This window comes from Podarcis tiliguerta (assembly GCF_965153285.1).
Source record: "Podarcis tiliguerta genome assembly, chromosome: 10".
Lineage (NCBI taxonomy): Eukaryota > Metazoa > Chordata > Lepidosauria > Squamata > Lacertidae > Podarcis > Podarcis tiliguerta.
In genome coordinates this window covers 53,610,675-53,628,952 of record NC_139543.1, presented here as the reverse complement: position 1 = coordinate 53,628,952, position 18,278 = coordinate 53,610,675, and the positions used below count along the sequence as shown (strand labels likewise).

General features: G+C 44.1%; 1 protein-coding gene across 3 annotated transcripts in view; it reads left to right on the top strand.

Annotated features, from left to right (window-relative positions):
• Window positions 1-18,278, top strand: part of CHRM2 (cholinergic receptor muscarinic 2) — a 175,559-nt gene that overhangs the window by 45,024 nt on the left and 112,257 nt on the right. For all 3 annotated transcript variants that reach the window (XM_083401531.1, XM_083401532.1, XM_083401533.1), the window contains exon 3: window positions 12,319-12,457. The gene's annotated coding sequence lies outside the window, so the exon portion shown is untranslated. The remainder of the gene's footprint in view (window positions 1-12,318; window positions 12,458-18,278) is intronic.

Genomic DNA, 18,278 nt, shown 5'->3' with positions numbered 1-18,278 from the left:
ATGATTGAAATAAATAGATAAGGCTGCAATGCCAACGTCACTCGCCTAGGAGTAAAACCCGCTGAATCTCAAGGATGGGAAAATAAGAAACCGAGAGAATTAAAATTGACAGACTTGGCCATCCCTTGTATTGTTTTATTGGAGATTCTGCAACCCACAAGTCTGCTTACATTTTATTTCCATTAGGGCGCATTCTCTCTCCCCTCCACATACCCTCAGTGCCTTTCATCTTTTTTGTCACGTATTCTTGAACTATCCCCCCGATAATGTGACCATGTGGTCCCCAACTTTTTTGGCCCAGAGGTGCATTTGGGAATTTGAGAAATCCCCGTAGGCACCACAGAATACCCATCTCACACAAGAAAACCTGGTGATGCTCATCATGCCCCCCTAAAACAATAGACATAACACCAACCCCCCCCCCAAAAGTGAAGAATGGACAAAATTAGGCAATGCTCCCCCCAATGGGCAAAACACCCCCAATCAAAGACTAAATATGTAAATGGCCTCCAAAAGCTGCCCCCCAAAAAAGTTTGGAAATGAAAATGAAAATAATGATGCCAAATGAATAATTCCAATGAATGAATAAAATGAATAATTCCAAATGAAAATAAACAAGCAAAAGGCAATGCTTTTTAAAAATGTAGACAAGATACACACGCCAAACAAAGGAATAATAAAAGCTAGGAAAGCAGCCTCATGAGGGGCCCACAGGTATTCTGGGAAAGGCAAGAAGTTGGGGTATCTGGAAATTTCAATTTCCAGCCAGGTGAGCACCTTCCCTCAGCATTTTCCATGCTTCCTGGAGTTGACAGGATCTGGAACCCAACAACATCTAGAACACACATAGGGAAACTCCAGCCCTCCAGATGTTTGGGACTAAAATTCCCATCATCCCTAGCTAACAGGTCCAGTGGTCAGGGATGGTGGGAATTGTAGTCCCAAACATCTGGAGGGCCGGAGTTTGCCTATGCCTGATCTAGAAGGCCAGAGGTGCCCTTACTCCTGACAGAAGAGGATGCTTGAAAAGTTCCCAGTTGAGATCCTTCCTACTTCAGAACCTAATTATGGGACAACAACTGCTCAAATGGTTGTTTAAGGCTGTTATCCTAAACCTTGAGAGTAAGCTCCATTACATTTAGCAGGATTTAAGCAGACATAGTTAAGATTGTGCTGTAAAGTCTCCAGTTATTGGGGCAGAGGTAGGGACCACTTAATGAAACTCAGTAACCTCGCCTTCTGCTTGCCCCCCCCCCCCAATTTAGTCAAATCATACCTTCGAAATCAACCAATATGAGGACCATCACAATAAGAGCAGGAGGCATCTCCCTCTGACTTATCAGTCATTTGAGCGCTGCATATTTTACACCAAGTTCAGGTAAATCAAAGCCCCAAAATCAGAGAGATATTTGGATGGTGAGAATTTCATAAGCACCTTTAGAAATGACAAGTGTACCAGTGCAATGAATAAACACATTAAATTGACTTTTCTCGCATTCTTCGCTGTATCAGCCACTTTAGGTAGCCAGGTCTGTATTCTATGAGCTCTTCCTCTGTTTGCTGAGCTTTATGTAGTGGAAGTGACACCATTGATGCACAAGCAGAAGGTATAAGCTGGCTTCGGGGAAGCTCAACAATAGCAGAACAACAACAAAAATCCCCCTTTGGTCTCCTGAAAGAATGTGCAGCTGGTTGAACCCATGAACCAGAGCATAGCTCAGTGGTAGAACAGCTGCTTTGCATGCAGAAGGTCCCAGGTTCAAACCTTAGCATCTCCAGATAGGGCTGGGGAAAGTCTCCTGCCCTGAATCCTGGACAGTTGCTGCCGGTCAGTGGGGGCTGTACTGACCTAGATGGACCAATTGATCTGATTTTGTATAAGGCAGTTTCCTGTATATTTTGATGCAGGTCCTGCCTGGCAATTCCTCCTGCTAAATAGCTGATGGCTTTTTTTTTTTTCTTTTTGAAAACTACCCGGTCTCTGCCATCCGAGTCTGTTCCAAATGATCTAGACAGCACAGCTTTCTTATCAGGCTTGGCCACTTCATTTCTGAATTCCTTTGGCATTCTTGGCTGTCCCATCTAGGACTTGTGACATGGTTGCTTGTTTAGTTTCCCAGATTTTTCCATCACCTCCTCTTGGACACCTCAACAGCTATCAGTGAGTGTATTTTTAAAAGAAGGCGGAAGGGTATTGATAGCTCTTCCACATCTTCTGCTCTGTGCCAAGATGCAAATAATCCTTAGTTTTCTTTCTGTTTCTATACCTACTTAAGCATGCTCAGATTTTTTTTATTTTGTTTTTTTCCTTCCTTCCTTTCATGCATTATTACTACAACCGATCAACCCTAGACAGCTTAGGCCCAGGCTATCTGAAAGACCATATTATCCCATGCAAACCTGCCCAGGCTCTGGGGTCTTCAGGGAAGGCCTTTCTCTCTCTCTGACCACCCTTAGAGGTAGGCTTGGTGGGCAAGCAGAAGAGGGCCTTCTTGGTGGCTGCTCCCAGACTTTGTTACTCCCTCCCTAGAGAAGCTAGATGGGCTGCTTCCTTGTCCTTCCACTGGCGGGTGAAGAGTGTTCTTTTCTGACAGGCCTTTTTTAAAAAAAGGAAAGTATAGTGCTATGCTGCTTTTATTATCTGTATTTTAATAGATTTCCTTGTTATATTGTTTTAATTCTATTTGCTTTTTAATGATGACCTTCTGTATGCTATCAGCTTTTTGTATGTTATCTGCATTGCTTTAATTGGTGCAATATGCTTTGAGTTTTAGCCTGGGGGAAAGGCGGGATATAAATAATAGAATCATAGAATCATAAAATCTTAGAGATGGAAGGGACCCAAGGGTCATCTAGTCCAACCCCCTGCAATGCAGGAATCTCAGCTAAAGCATCCATGACAGATAGCAAAAACCTCCAAGGAAGGAGAGTCTACCACCTCTCGTGGGAGTCTGTTCCACGGCCAACAGTTCTTACTGTCAGAAAGTTGTTTTATCTTCTTCTAAATGTTAAGTCGGAATCTCCTTTCTTGCAACTTGAAGCCATTGCCTCGAGTCCGACCCTCAAGAGCAGGAGAAAACAAACATGCCCCCTCTTCCATGTGATAGCCCTTAAGATATTTGAAGATGGCTATCATATCTCCTCTCAGTCTCCTCTTTTCCAGGCTAAACATACCCAGTTCCTTCAAGTCTTCCACGTAAAGCTCAGTTTCCAGACCCTTGATCATCTTGGTTGCCCTCCTCTGCACTCGTTCCAGCTTGTCAATATCCTTCTTATAAAAAAAAAAATAAAAAAAAAAAATAAAATAAAATAAAAAAGAAATGAATGAAGAAATGCAGCAACATATTGATGGTCTCTGTTGTCCTGGAAGTACCAATGTTATGCAATATGTTGAGGTGATGTCAGTGTAGGAACCTGGGCAGTTGCCTTAGGCATTGCCCAAGGCCAAGCTCATCATACCAGCTTAATTTATTGCAGATCCACTTTTGATCCTGATTATCCATTCCATCTCCCCCCACCAGTTTAACCTTAGAACAACCCTGTGAGGTAAGGTAGGCTGATGAGAGAGTATGGCTGGCTGATGCAGAGACACCTGGTGCCAAACCTAAGGTTGGGAAAATGAAAACCTGAAATGGACAGATTCCTTCATGCCTATCTGACCTCCAGAACTGACCTTCTCTTTCACCCTCTTAGAGAGATGTGGGTGAGATAATAATGAATGAATTGTAGAACAGCTTACATCATTTGATAGGTTCGTGGTCACCCTCCAAGATGTACATTCACCTTTAGCTGCAAGAATTGTAACTCTGTGTGTATGTTGTTGAACTCCCCTTCCTCAAAAGCAGCCATATGAACAACCTGAGCCTCTTATTCTGCTTTGACATCTTCTCTGGCTCCGTGAACTTAAATATAGAGTAGAAATCACCAGCTCCCATTTATTAGACTTATGTTTGCTTTCCGTGAGCACAAGGTACTTGACATATCATGCTTCTCACTAGGTACCAGGGAACTAGAAGTATGTCCCCCCCCCCCCAAATGATGTCTGCTAGCATCCTTCCAAGCATCTACTTTTCATCCAAGGTTTCAGAGTTAATAAGAATAATGATTATATCCTGTTCTTTCTTAATGTCCTTGGGAGAAGGCAAGGCATATGGCAATTTGCTTTACAGCCTGTTAAACTGGAGGTCGAATAACTTTGTAATTCTGTGACTCCAAAAGACTATTTTGTACAGACTTGAGCATCCTTGACATGACTATTTTTGCCCTGACAGCTAAATGGAACCTCCATATTCAGAGGCAGTATATAATGTTGTGAGATGGGGGGCACACAACAGAGCTCATGCCTTCATCGCCTAGAAACTAGAGTGTTGGGCTAGCTAGATCTTTGGTCTGATTCCATAGGGCTTCATCTTGTATTATGAGACTCCCAGAGGTGTTTAAATCAACCACCACAAAATTTCTATTGCTTATGGTTGCAAACGTTTGCTTGAATCTATGTAGATTATGTCTGGTGAAATTTCCAAAGCTGGGGGAGACTGAGCTTAGTGGACCTGTGTGTGTGTGTGTGTGTGTGTGTGTGTGTGTGAGAGAGAGAGAGAGAGAGAGAGAGAGAGAATGCTCTCCATATCTACTTGCCCTTTGCTGTAGCTAGAAGGAGAATTAATAATGCACAACTAAGAGGGTATTTAGGGACGCGGGTGGCACTGTGGGTTAAACCACAGAGCCTAGGACTTGCAGATCAGAAGGTCAGCGGTTCAAATCCCCACAATGGGGTGAGCTCCCGTTGCTCGGTCCCTGCTCCTGCCCACCTAGCAGTTTGAAAGCATGCCCCCCAAAAGTACAAGTAGATAAATAGGTACCGCTCCAGCGGGAAGGTAAACAGCGTTTCCATGCGCTGCTCTGGTTCGCCAGAAGCGGCTTAGTCATGCTGGCGACATGACCCAGAAGCTGTACGCCGGCTCCCTAGGCCAATAAATGAGATGAGCGCCACAAACCCAGAGTCAGCCATGACTGGACCTAATGGTCAGGGGTCCCTTTACCTTTACCTTTGAGAGGGTATTTGCACATGGGTTCTATGTGTACAACTGATCAGGCTAAAGAAATATTCTTGTCTTGGTTTATAATTTAGGGTGCAGAATTCAAAAGGGTTTTATCATAGAGTGGAAGCCCTGCCTTGCTTGTTTACCAGTCACGCTTGGAAACCTGTACTGCTTCCCACCAAAACAGACAGAGCCCAATTCTGAGCTGCATAAGACTCAGTAGCACATCAGATGATGGATATTGGGGATGCAGCAGTGTCTAATCCTTCCCTCTACCAAATTTCCAAACCTCTGTCTCCTCTCCCTCTCACCCATCTGCCTGCAATGGCTCTCTCTTCCACTTCCTCATCTAGTCCTTGAGATTCTTAATTCAAACAAAAGCCTGAGATGAGAGGAAAGAGAAGCATCTCTTCTCCCCCCCCCCCCGCACCATCCTGTTACTTCTCCAGCACCAAGGAAAGTAATTGAAATGGGGTGGGAAAGGTTTGGAGGCAGACTGGAGGGAGAACCAGTAGTGGCCGGTGCTTATTGGGCCCTGCCTTATTGGGCTGGAAGGCAGGGAAGTCAGCAGTAGGTAGGGCTAACAGAGGTGGAGCCAATAGAATCTAACAGCAGGTGGAGCTGGAGTGAATCAAAGTGGAGCCCGGGCCAATGACAAGCAGAGGTACAGCCAATGACAGGTAATGTCAGCTGATTCTAGTTTTGTCCCCACCTTCCTCCTCTACAAAGGCCAATCCTGAAACTATGGAAGAGGAAATTAGCAGGCAGTGCCACTCCCCATAATTTTAGGTAAATAAAAAGGCAGGCAATTGGGGGCTTGGTGAGGGAAGACAGAGGTTGCTGGGGCAGTGTCATATCTGCCATATTGGACCAGCCTCCACTGGGGAGGAAATGACGTCTTCTTTGGGTTGGGTTGAAATCTAAGCCGGAGAAGAACTTTCAGGGTTGTGATGGTTGCCTTTTATTTGGGGCAAGCTTTATGGAGCCACCGAGATACCTTATTTCTGAGCCAGGAAAGACAGCATTTGGTGACATCGCTAGCCTATACTTCAATCAAATGGGGTTGGGGGGGTATTTGGGGACGGGGATGCAAAAAAGGGGGTCTGAATTTTTTTTTGCTCTCCTACTCCCCTTACTCATTGCCTGGCAATTCTCTGTCTCTGTCCCAGCGGCATCCTTTGCTACCAGTATGTCCGCTTTTATGGCTTTAATGATGCATTCGGAGCTGGCAAAAGCTGTCAGAGTGACATTAAAGGGGAGGCCGAAGTCAATCTGTGCGCTATATTTAACCTGACACTGTCAGCTGAGGGCCGGCACTTGAGCCTCTGTGGCAAGAAAATAAACCGGGCACCTCACTTGTGATCATCCTCCCTATCTTCACAAACACTTAGAAGTCCTTTTCTCTTCTTTTCGCATGGGAACAAGGAAGACAGGGAGGAGAAGCTTATAGGTAACACCAGAGCTGGGCGTCCAGTGTGCTTCTGACATTAATGATAACTGACCTGTTTAGCTGTCATTAGGGAGGGAGAGGACTGGAAGGGCTCTCCATTCAGTTCTCATTAAAACAAACGTAATTTGCCAAGGCTCATCCACTGGGAGGGAACTGGGAGGACTCTAGCAGAGAAGTCATAACATGAGAGAAGAAAGCTCCTTCAAGAAGAACGTCCAAATGCTTTATCTGCCCTGTGACCTCAAATCCATCAACATGCAGAAGAAGTGGCGATATCATATTGAAGCAACCAGGAGAAAAACAGAATAGACCTCTTTTGAAAATCACCTCATTCGAAAAGAGAAAGGACATTCCTCGTGGAGTTAATTAATAGAACCATCGGTCTCTGGTTGATGTCATGTGTTTGTGCCTAAGCCTGTTCTGTCTCATTTCCATATTCATCTGTTTTTGAAAGAAACCTGTACAAGAAATTGTGTCCAATCCCTTACATCTCTAGTTAGGATTGGGGAGAGTCCTGTTGGAAATCCCAGAGAACTACACTCAGTGTAGACAATACTGAGCTAAATGGACCAGTTGTCTGACTTGGGATAAGGCAGCTTCTGTGTTCAACACACACACACACACACACACAGTGCCATCTTACCCATAGAGACTAGTGGCACGGGGTGCCATGGCGCCAAGTTCTGGAGGGCACAAGGCATGAGACCGGGGAACACCGAACGAGTACGTTGATTGAGAGAGGGTGTGTGCACTGCTCCTGCCGAGCTCCAGCTCTTTTTTTCCCTTTTAGCCTGCAGACGCCAAATTCTGTGGGATGCCAGAGGGCTAAAAGGGAAAAAACCAAGCCAACTCTCAGCGGGAGCGACACACGCACCCTCACTCACTCAGCACACTCATTCGGTGTTCCCAGGACTCTCGTCTGATGCCCTCCAGAACTTGGCTGCCCGCCTCCTCCAGCCCTAAAAAAAGGTCAAAAACTCTGGGAAGGGGGGGGCCACCGGAGGGATCTTTGCACCATGGCACCGGATATGCTTAAGATGGCTCTGCACACACACAATCACTACGGGGCAGTTGACCGTTGTCAAACAGCTCTGACCAAAAGGAAGTTCTCCTAATGTTTAAATGGAATCTGTTTTCTTACCATTTCCATCCATCAGCTTTAGTTCTGGCCTTTGGCCAAAGGTTTCACAGGGGGAAAAAAGGATTTTCAGGAGGGTTTGGGAGGAAGAGAGAAGTGGTACTGTGTGGGTGTTGGGTTGGGAGTCTCAAGCAGAAGCTCAGCAGTAGAGCATCTGCTTTGTATGTCAACATTCAATCCCTGGCAAGTCCAGGTAGGACTGAGGGAAAACCTGCCTGAAATGCTGGAGAGCCTCTGTCAGTCAGTTATACTGAGCTAGATGAACCATTTGGTCTGATTCAGTGTAACCCAGTTTCCTATGTTCCCAGCAAGGAAAATTTGATTTCTTTAAGGTGGCAAGATGGTCTGCATCTCATATGTAGGCTCCACATGAATCAGGTCTTGTATCCTAACCCTTGAATTTGACCGAGTTTGCATTGAAAGGCAATCTTCCTAATTCACACTTTACAAAAATAAAATAAAAAACAGGAACTGAAACAGAGTCATTCTTTGCAATGTTCATTCCTGTGAATTATTGCAATGCAGTAGTCCAGCCAAGTAATGAGTGTGAAGATGTAGCCATTCCTTGAAGCGTTTATTAAAATTCATGCATGCATGAAAGTAACATGCAAATGTGCACCACAGCAAGGAAAACAGGTTTGCAAAGAGGTGCAGATTAGTGAAAACTACGTAGTAAATGGTGAATGTTAGGCGAAAATTGCACTGAAATGCTGCTGAATATAATGAACTGAGCAAGACTAGAGAAATGAGAAAGGGACGGTGAAGTTCACCTATCCCTATTATTGGAACAATGTGGCAGGGCTTGGACCTTAGAAACCTGGTGCCAGTCAGAATAGACAAGGAGACGATACTGAGCTAGACAGACCAATGTTCTGACTCAGCAGAAGGCAGCCTCTTGTGTAGGAGACCTACAGGCAGCTGGTGGTGGCAGAGTTGCTAAGAGAAAGCAGATTTTGTGAAGCTGATGAAGCTTTGTGAAATTGATGAAGCTTCCCCCCACCCCCAAAATACCCCACAAATATCCAGAAGAGGGGTGCATTGCACAATCGCAGAGTGGAAAGCACAGCCTTTCAGATAAAATAATAGGAAAGAAAAAGGTTCATGGCATGATGGGGACATTGTCAGAAGAAGTAAGGACACATTTTTGTTGCTAATGCTCAATTTTCTTGCTATCAGTTGGCAGGTCAAGAGATCAGGGCAACCGCTGCCAAATGAACACAACAGGAGGATACTTGCAGAAAGAGGATGTGGTGTGAAATGCAGTTTCAGATTTTTATATACAGTGGTACTTCGGGTTACATACACTTCAGGTTACATATGCTTCAGGTTACAGACTTCGCTAACCCAGAAATAGTGCTTCAGGTTAAGAACTTTTCTTCAGGATGAGAACAGAAATCGTGCTCCGGCGGCGAGGCAGCAGCGGGAGGCCCCATTAGCTAAAGTGGTGCTTCAGGTTAAGAACAATTTCAGGTTAAGTACGGACCTCCGGAATGAATTAAGTACTTTAAGAAAAATATTCTTTTTTTAATGTGTTTTTATGCACCTTTCCCACTACTATACACAGTTTAATGCATTTCTAGGGGGTTGAGAACTGCATGTCAAAATGTGGAGAAGTACAAATTTCTAAGGTTTGCTACACAGAATCAAATTTCTAAGGTTTGCTACACAGAATCAGGTGGTATTCCTTGAGTCCCATTTAATCATCAGAGGTGATGAAGCAAATTTGTTTTCTATTGCTCTAGACCAGAGGTTCTCAACCTGTGGGTCCCCAGATGCTGTTGGACTACAACTCCCATCACACCTAGCTAGCAAAGCCAGAGCTCAGGGATGATGGGAGTTGTTGTCCAACAACATCTGAGAACTGCTGCATTAGAGGCAACCGTCTGGAAAGACTCTTCATTGATTCAACATCAACATGCAGATTAGAAGGTTGCAATCCACCTTGGGAGATTTAATCCCTTCTCCTCCTTGTCCCCCTGCCTGTTTATGCTGCGTGTTTGAGTCAACAAATGTCTTTTCTTCTGCTGCCATGTGTCACCCCTTCATGCAGATTGTGGGAATGTGTACGCCCAGCAATCGCATTTGTGTGGGAGAGACCGTGTGTTCCTCTGGAACAGTTTCTCTGTGTCTTTTCTTTGCTTTTTGGCAGTTGCTCAGCTTTTTGTCCTCACCTTTGGATTGAAGGCCATGTAACTCAGCGCCTGAAGCCTGATTAACATTGCATAATTAAAAAATGGGGTGGGGAGATGCCAAAGCCAATATATACAATCTGTGTATTATGCTGTTTATTTGCCGGTATTTATAGTGGGGCAGTGCACTTTGCAGAATGGGAGAATGATGCAGAATTAAGTTTCTTCACAGAGCAGTCTTTATTTATTACTTTTATATCACACCTTCCTTCCAAGGAGCTCAGGGTGGCATACAGAGTTCTCCCCCCTCCCCTACCATTTTATCTTTATAAGAACCCTGTGAGGTAGGTTAGGCTAAGAGACAGCAAGATCACCATGTGAGCATCGTAGCCGAATAGAGATTCAAACCCTGGGTTCCCAGATCCTAGTCCAGTGCTCTAAGTGCTCCACCACAATGGGAGCCACCCGGGCTCAATGTTCAATTGGCCCTAACAGTTACCAATATATTGTTGATGGGCAATTTAGAAATCAATTTAAAATTATTGGGGGTTGGTAATCAGAGCTTGTTTGGCAACGGGAGGTTTGTTTTTATTTTTTAATGCAAAAATATTTTTGAGCTGCTTCCAAATAAAACTGATGAGACTTTGCACATCCCTCCTTGGGGGGGGGGTAGCTCTGATTCATCCTCAAAATGTGGAATATGGTCCAGGATCAGGGCCACCATGCTTAGGTCAATATAATATCCCCACTTGTAATGGTTTGGGTGGGTTTCACGGACAAGTCAGAGATTTTCCAGAAGGTCGGCAAAAATGCCACCGCAGGCCATTGCGAAGTAGAATAGAAACAAACTGTTCTTTGGGAAGGTCTTGGCAGTTTTCTCAAAACTATATTGAGAAGCTGAAATGGAGCGTTGGAGAGGGGACGAAAAGTTGAGCTGTGTGATTTATTCATTATTTCCTAAAACAAGTTTCTCCGTTTTCCATCTTGAGCAAATTGAAGAGCTGAACCCAGGAGTGAAAAATGGTGTGATTTTTCAAATCGCCCTGTGGAGACGAATGGATGTATAACTTACGGGACTGCACTTCAGCGGCTGGCAAAGGTTAACATCATCCTCCTTAGGGGGTGGGGGAGAAAAGGAACAAGACCTTGTTTTACCATAACTTGGGTATGATTCATACAGCATTGGAATGAACAAAAGCGAACAGCAGTGCAGCCAAAGATTCATGTCGCTGGCTTGTAAAAATGATATAATAGTTCTTCTCGGTGAATGTGAAATATTTTAATTGGGAAACTTGTCGAGCGTTCTTTTGCCGGGTTTGGTAACCTTTGCCAGCTGAAGGGCCAGAGTTCCTCCTGGGCAACTTTCTGGGGGCCACATGCCAGTGGTGAGTGGGATCAGAAGCAAAAGTGGGCAGATCAACATATGTAGATGTAACCTTTGTACGGTATGCTAGCTTCTACACTCTTCCCTCTTTATCTTTTGTCCAGGTGAGCAAGAGGCATTAACAGAGTTCACTAACATATTCCAGCCAGGCAAAAACTCTCTGAGATGCTGCCAAGGGGCGCCTGGGCAGAGGGTCTGTGGGTAGGGTGAGGGGAGAGCCCTATGGGTCAGACAGAGAGGCAAGAGTTGTGGAGTAGACATTCCCAGTTGGAGCATGAACCATAGCTACCTGTTGAATCTCTGTAATTTTTATATGACAAATGTACGTGTGCATTGTCCTGCTTTTCACAGAATCACAGAATTGTAGAGTTGGAAGGGACCCCAGGAGTGGTCTAGTCAGGCAGGAATCTCAATTGAAGCATCCATGAACAGCTGGATAGTTCAGTCTGTAGAGCATGAGACTCGTAGGTGGAATCTACACACATATAAAAAGCACTGTGAAAATGCTTTTTTAAAAAAAAGTTTTGAAAAAGACATTGGTTTTTGCATAGCTCACTGTTGCCATCTAGTGTCACGTTTGCATATTGCACTTTGCAACACATTTAAAATGTTTTATTTGCAGCTGTATAGTTGAGTCCTTAATCTCAGGGTCGTGGGTTTGAGCCCCACATTGGGCAAAAAGGTTCCTATTCTGCAGGGGGTTGGACTAAATGACCTTTGTGGATCATTTAGTCCTTTGCAGTTCTATGATTCTATGACAGATGGCCATGCAACCTTTGATTAAAAACCTCCAACACTGTACTCACTGATAACGGGCCTAACAGGAAATCCATGATGGTGGCCAACACTGCATCTTCTGAGAGCAAGTTCCATTGTTCGGCTATGCACTGTGTGAAGAAGTATTTTATTTTGTCTGTCCTGAATCTTCATCTATTTGGCTTCATTGGATGTCCCCAAATTCTTGTCTAATGAGAGAGGGAGAGGGGGAAATCGCCCACTTTCTCCATGCCACACAGAATTTTATAAACTTCTACCATGTCATCCATCTCTTCCTTGCCTTTCCTCTAAACTAAAAAGCCTCAAATTATTGTATCAATGGCATGTTGCAGAATACGCACACACAAACATAAACCATCTGGAGGGAATCTTAGATTCTACATTTCCCACCTTTGCTACAGGTGATGGCATCAGGAGAACAGGCGGCGCAGCATTGCAGGAGAGCAGCATTCCCTTCATGCCTCCGGTTGGCTTAGAAGACGCCAATGTTACGCCTGACAAGCGGCTAGAGCACCGAACATTGAACCCAAGTCTCCAAAGGTAAAGGAAGGTTTCAGTTCCTCTTTGATTCTAACCAGGCAAGCGGGATGAATAAAGATGAAACGCTTCCCCATTCGCTTGAATTCTTGCTGCCCTTCTTTGAGGGCTGGCTGGCTTGGTGCGTTGTTATGGGGAAGGGGTTAATACAAGGTGGCAGCAAACGTAACTGGGATATCCCAGGAGTGCGTTCCTGGCTTTTAAAAGAACATCTCACTGCCGCAGTCTCGGGGACAGCATTTTCTCTCGTTATATCACATTTCTTTCCTATAGCCAAGGAAGGAAGGAAGGAAGGAGAATGGATGATTAAGTAGCAATGGAAGATGATGAGAGTAAATAAGGCAAAAATCAATTACTTATTTTGATGGCTCATCCCCCCCCCCTTCACGGGTTGCCCCATATATTTGTTTTTGGTTGTTTTGCTAATTAATGAGTTTTCTTCCTCCCACTGAGCACTGCTGCAAAGTGCCATTGCTGCAGTATTAAGAGATTACATTTTTAAATAATCATCTAATGATTTAGCTAACTTCCTGTACTGGGCAACATAGATTTAGCCCTTGTGGGGAAACCCCACTTCCCCATCTCTTTTCAATGCATCACTTCTCCCACTCCAAGCATGGCTTTTCCCCCTCTCTGAGCTAGTGCTTCAAACCTGTTCTTTTCTCAACATCCATGTGCCTGAGAACATAGAATTCCAACATAGCGTTGGAAGGGACCACAAGGCTCATCTAGTCCAACGTTCTGGAAGTGCAAGAACAAGACAGGACTTGGTGTAGTTAGGCTGAAAGAAGGTGAGATGGGGAACAGTAGAAGAGTCACCTTGTGTTCAGATTAAGACAGCAGCTCTAACCCAGAAGTTTTGCTGTGTTTTGGCTTTAACGTACAATTAATCCGCTCTGGCCTATTGATGTTCAAGAGACTTCCTTTATTGCGGGGCTGGATACCCTTTAGTACCCTTCTTTGGCCAGAGCTTGGTGGTGGTGCTCTACGTAACATCCCGTGCATAGGCCTTGTGGGTCTGAGTCCAGACCAACTGGTTAGCTTTCTTCTGGTAGAGTATCTGGTATTAAATTGCAATTGTAAATTGAGGAAGATGACTGTGTTTCAGGGGATTTCTCCACCCCAAAAATTATTTTTAAGGTTATGGTCACTCCCTTGCTCTTCAGCCAAGTTGGCCATTGATTAAGCTTTATTCTCTCAAAATATTGGTGGGTATCTTCTGTAACCGTTCATGTTTGTCTTCCATTTCTGTGCCAACTTCTTTGAAAAATTCAGCGACAAGGCAGCCTAGGTATTCCCTGTTCATTCTCAATGTGTGTGTACATCTAGGATACCAAGCATTCTTTATATCTGACTTGTTCGCCATGAAGTGTTTCTAACACATTAAGGCAGTTTTCCCCAAGCTGGGCCCCTCCAAATATTATTGGACTACAAATTCCATCATTCCAAGCATAACCAATGGTCAGGGATGATGGGAGTTGTAGTCCAAAGCATCTCGAGGGCATCAGGTTTCAGAAGGCCAGATAAAGGATTCCGTCAGGACAGGATGTTATACCATACTGCAATGTAAACACAAATAAATGTCTATACCTAGTCTGAAAGCTGAGCAATTTGTCTATCTCATACTTCCCGCTGCTACAGTACCTTAAAAGTTTTATGCTGAAGAAGTGCAAAGTATGATCAGAGTTACAAAGGAGGTCAACAGCAGAGATCTGATTAGCTCACCCATTTCCTGCCCTAAGTTACTATCCAGTTAATAACTCACAATATCTCCATATGTGTATGTCAGTCAGACTGACCTCTAAGCCACCATTGGACTTTAATCTTTCCTTTATGGACTCAGAAATCAGAAGCTAATACTTCTCCCTCCTAAAGAGAAAGAAAGGAAGGGATATTTAACAATAGAAAACTCAATAAAAGCCTCTGTGTTATGGAAAGCCTATTAAGTAAAAAATGTATTTTAGCCAATTAGCAAGGGTCAGTGAGTTATCCTCACAAATCTGGCAGCGGAGGAGCGGAGGGGGTGGGTTGAGTTTAAAAGTAGTCAAAAAATTATTTAGCAATGTATTTTGTGTATAGATCTGAGCAAATAATGGATCCTTGCAGCCAGATCATGCAACGTTAACTTCAGAGGTTGCCAACCTTTCTTAGCATACAGACACATTTGCAAAGTGGAGAAACTTCTGTGGCTAGCAGACACCCACACACAGACCAAGTCAACACACACCAGAACCATTTCTACTGGCTACAAAAAAATGAATGCTTCTTGCATGCCTAATTTCAGTGAGAGGAGCAGCAGAAGGGACTACAGCTGTGGGCACTGGCCAATACCTTTGTGGGTGCATGTGTACCTACAGCTTTGATGCTGCTGACTCCTTGACCCAATTTATGGCTTGGAGCTCCTTTCCTTCCTCATATTCTTCCATTTTCCCATAACAAACTGATCCATGGCTGGAGTCAGTAATGCTTCTGGATACCAGTAGCAGTAACCCATGGGGTGGGGGTGGGGGCTGCTCTTGTGCTTGGGTTTCCTACCGGTATCTCCATCTCCTCAGAGTATTGCGAAAGAACGATGTCAATCAGCATTTGATGACCTCCTTCTACCGGTCCACAATAGAAAGTGTCCTTTCATACTGCATCACGGTGCTGTATGCTGGTTTGACATCAACTGGTAGGAAGTGCCTACAGAGGGTGATGAATACAGCACAAGATATTATGGGCTGTCCCGTGAATCTGCTGGATGAACTAGCGGAAGAACTTTACCTCAGGAGAGTGAGGAAAATTCTCAGGGATGATTCACACCCTGGCGGGCACTTTCTTGATCTCCTGTCCTCAGGCAGAAGATATAGAAGCATGATTAGTTGTACCAACAGGGTAAAGAACAGCTTCTATCCATGGGCTGTTAGACTGCTGAATGAAAAGATAATAACAGGGCAACTGACTTTCGGGTTTGGTGGGTGTGCGTCAGTAAACGGGGGGTGCTTGTGTAATCTCACTGTATACATGTTGTACAAGTGACAATAAAGTATTTCAATGTATCTGGAAGGCCACTGTGAGATCAGGAATGCTAGCCTGGGTGGGCCTTTGGCCTAATCCAACAAGCTCCGATTATGTTCTTAACATACCCCACCTATTTTCTTAGGCTCCAACGGGATTCAGATACTCTGCATCAGGTACAATCCTCTCTTGCTTTCTATCGCTTTTTGGTCTATCAGTGGAGAATGCTTTTGTAAGCCCTCCATGCACATGTGACGGTGGGTGGGTGGGTGGGTGTTGCTGTTACCACTTCACATGGGTGGGCTGACTCACACAATTTATATAAAGAGAGGCTTCCTGAACTTTTGATTTGGAGGTTCGGGGAGCGGCTCTGATAGCCTTTGGGGGCTATCTCAGGGGCTTAATTACTTTCCCTGGAGACTTGGGAACTTACAAAATTGTGACGCCACCCCTCCTTTGCAGTGTGTCGTGTCCAGGACAGAGGGTTTCACATAATCATTTTCCACATAATTTTCATACTTCTTGGACCTCTTATTGAAAATGAAAAATTCAACAGGAAAAACTTCAACCTCAGCCCGTGATTGCATGTATTAGCTTGTTTGGTACTTAATTATATGCAAAGTGCGGTGCCAGTAAGCCTGCATGAAATAACATTACATTTTCTGGTTGCCACTAGTTTTGATTTATGCTAGACCAGAAGTGGGGAAACCTCTGGACCAAAGGCTGATTGAAGCCTGACAGGTGCCCTTATTTGACCCATGTAGTTGTTTTGGCTAAGCCACAGCCCTCATATAAGAGGTCAGGTGTGAAGCAGGTAAAGATGTAGCTTGGTCAAAAGAGACTTGCAAGTCCTGACAATCAGCTGATTGTGTGGGGAAAACCAAGTTGCCTGATGTTATTGTGAAGTCAGGCTGCTGACAAGGGACTTAATTTGTTCTGGACTTAAGTACTTAATTTGTTCTGGAGGTCTGTTCTTAACCCGAAAATGTTTTTAACCTGAAGCACCACTTTAGCTAATGGGGGCCTCCCGCTGCTGCCGCGCGGCCGGAGCACAATTTCTCATCCTGTTCTCATCCTGAAGCAAAGTTCTTAACCTGAGGTACTATTTCTGGGTTAGCGGAGTCTGTAACCTGAAGTATCTGTAACCTGAAGTGTATGTAACCCAAGGTACGACTGTAGGTGAACCAGTTGCACTGGAATGAGTAGGATTTCATTTCACTTTGCCTGACAAGCAGACCAGTGTGACTTTTCCCTGGGTGTCTACATTGTTGCTTAATAGGGGGTTGTAACTGGTTGTGAATGCTGTGTTGAGGGCATCTAAACAGCTTTAGGTTGGCCACCACACGTGTGTATGTGTGTGTAAGACAGTTAGATAGGGATGTGGTGATCACTCACAGGCACTTTTAAGGTGATGGGGAGGGCCTTAGGTTTGTTGCTCAGGGTGGTGGGACCTATAGGATTCCTTCCAAGACCAACTATTCCATTTACCAGAATCTGGGGGCCTGGAGGTGGGCTCTCAAGTGGTTAAACAGTCATGCCCTCTTCCCAGGGAATTGTATCTCTGCGAGGGGAATGGGGTTCTCTCAGTGCAGTGGTACCTTGAGTTACAAATGCCTCAGTTTACAAACGCCTCAGGTTACAAACTCGGCTAACCTAGAAGAGTTTTTTCAAGTTGAGAACTTTGCCCCAGGATGAGAATGGAAATTGTGCGCCGGCGGTGCAGTGGCAGCCAGAGGCCCCATTAGCGAAAGCACACCTCTAGTTAAGAACAGTTTCAGGTTAAGAACGGACCTCCGGAATGAATTAAGTTCATAACTAGAGGTACCACTGTACTTTCAATAAACAACAGTTCCCAGGATTTTTTTGTGGGGAGCCATGACCGTCAATTGCAATCAATTGACTGCGCTTGTAGGATTACAAGAAGTTTTGTAAGGAGAACTATATGAAATATTGCAGGGAAAATTTATGAGAATGGATTTTAAGTTATGGGCTGTTGAAAGTAATAGTGGAAATAATGAAATGCAAGGCTAGGTGATGAAGGTTGAAAATCATTAGATGTGGTTGATGGAAGTCCTAGGCTTATAGCCAAAATGTTGTATAAGATGAGAGGAGATGTTATGTTTTGTTTGGAAAATATATATAAAAACTAATATATAGATAGATGATAGATAGATAGATAGATAGATAGAGGCACGATACTGCTTTTAAGGCATAGTGAAGATGAGGCCCATATTGTAAGCAAGCCATGGGAGACTATGGAACACGTTTACTGTTTATATCAGGGATGCGGAACCTGTGGACCTCCAAGTGTCTCTTCATCTCTGACCACTGACCATGCTAACTGGGTCTGATACGAGTTGCAGTCAAGCAACATCTGAAGCACCACCACTGGTCCACATACCTGGCTTACATTAAGACAGCCATGTTAACTTGTGCTTTCCATTCTTTCTGGTGCATGAATAAATGTGTATGCACTTTCACTCTTCTGTCAAACAAAAGGCTTTTCTTTTAATCCTAAGGGGGAGGAATATAATATACCCGGCTTCAATAAGCTCATATGCTTGATAGGCTTAATCCTGTGCAAGGTATTTGGTTATATCATTATCATTAATTTCATCCCTTGCTTACATTTACATAAGCTAAAATACTTAAAGCGTTATCAATTTTGTTTCAGAGGTCTTTTAAAAATGATGTTTTGTAACGAACTATGTAGCTATGTAGTTAGTTTGAAGATTTGTAAATTTGATGGAATGTGTGTATATATATATATATCTACTACAGATATAAAATGTAGAATATAGAACAGCATTATTATTCAACTCAAATA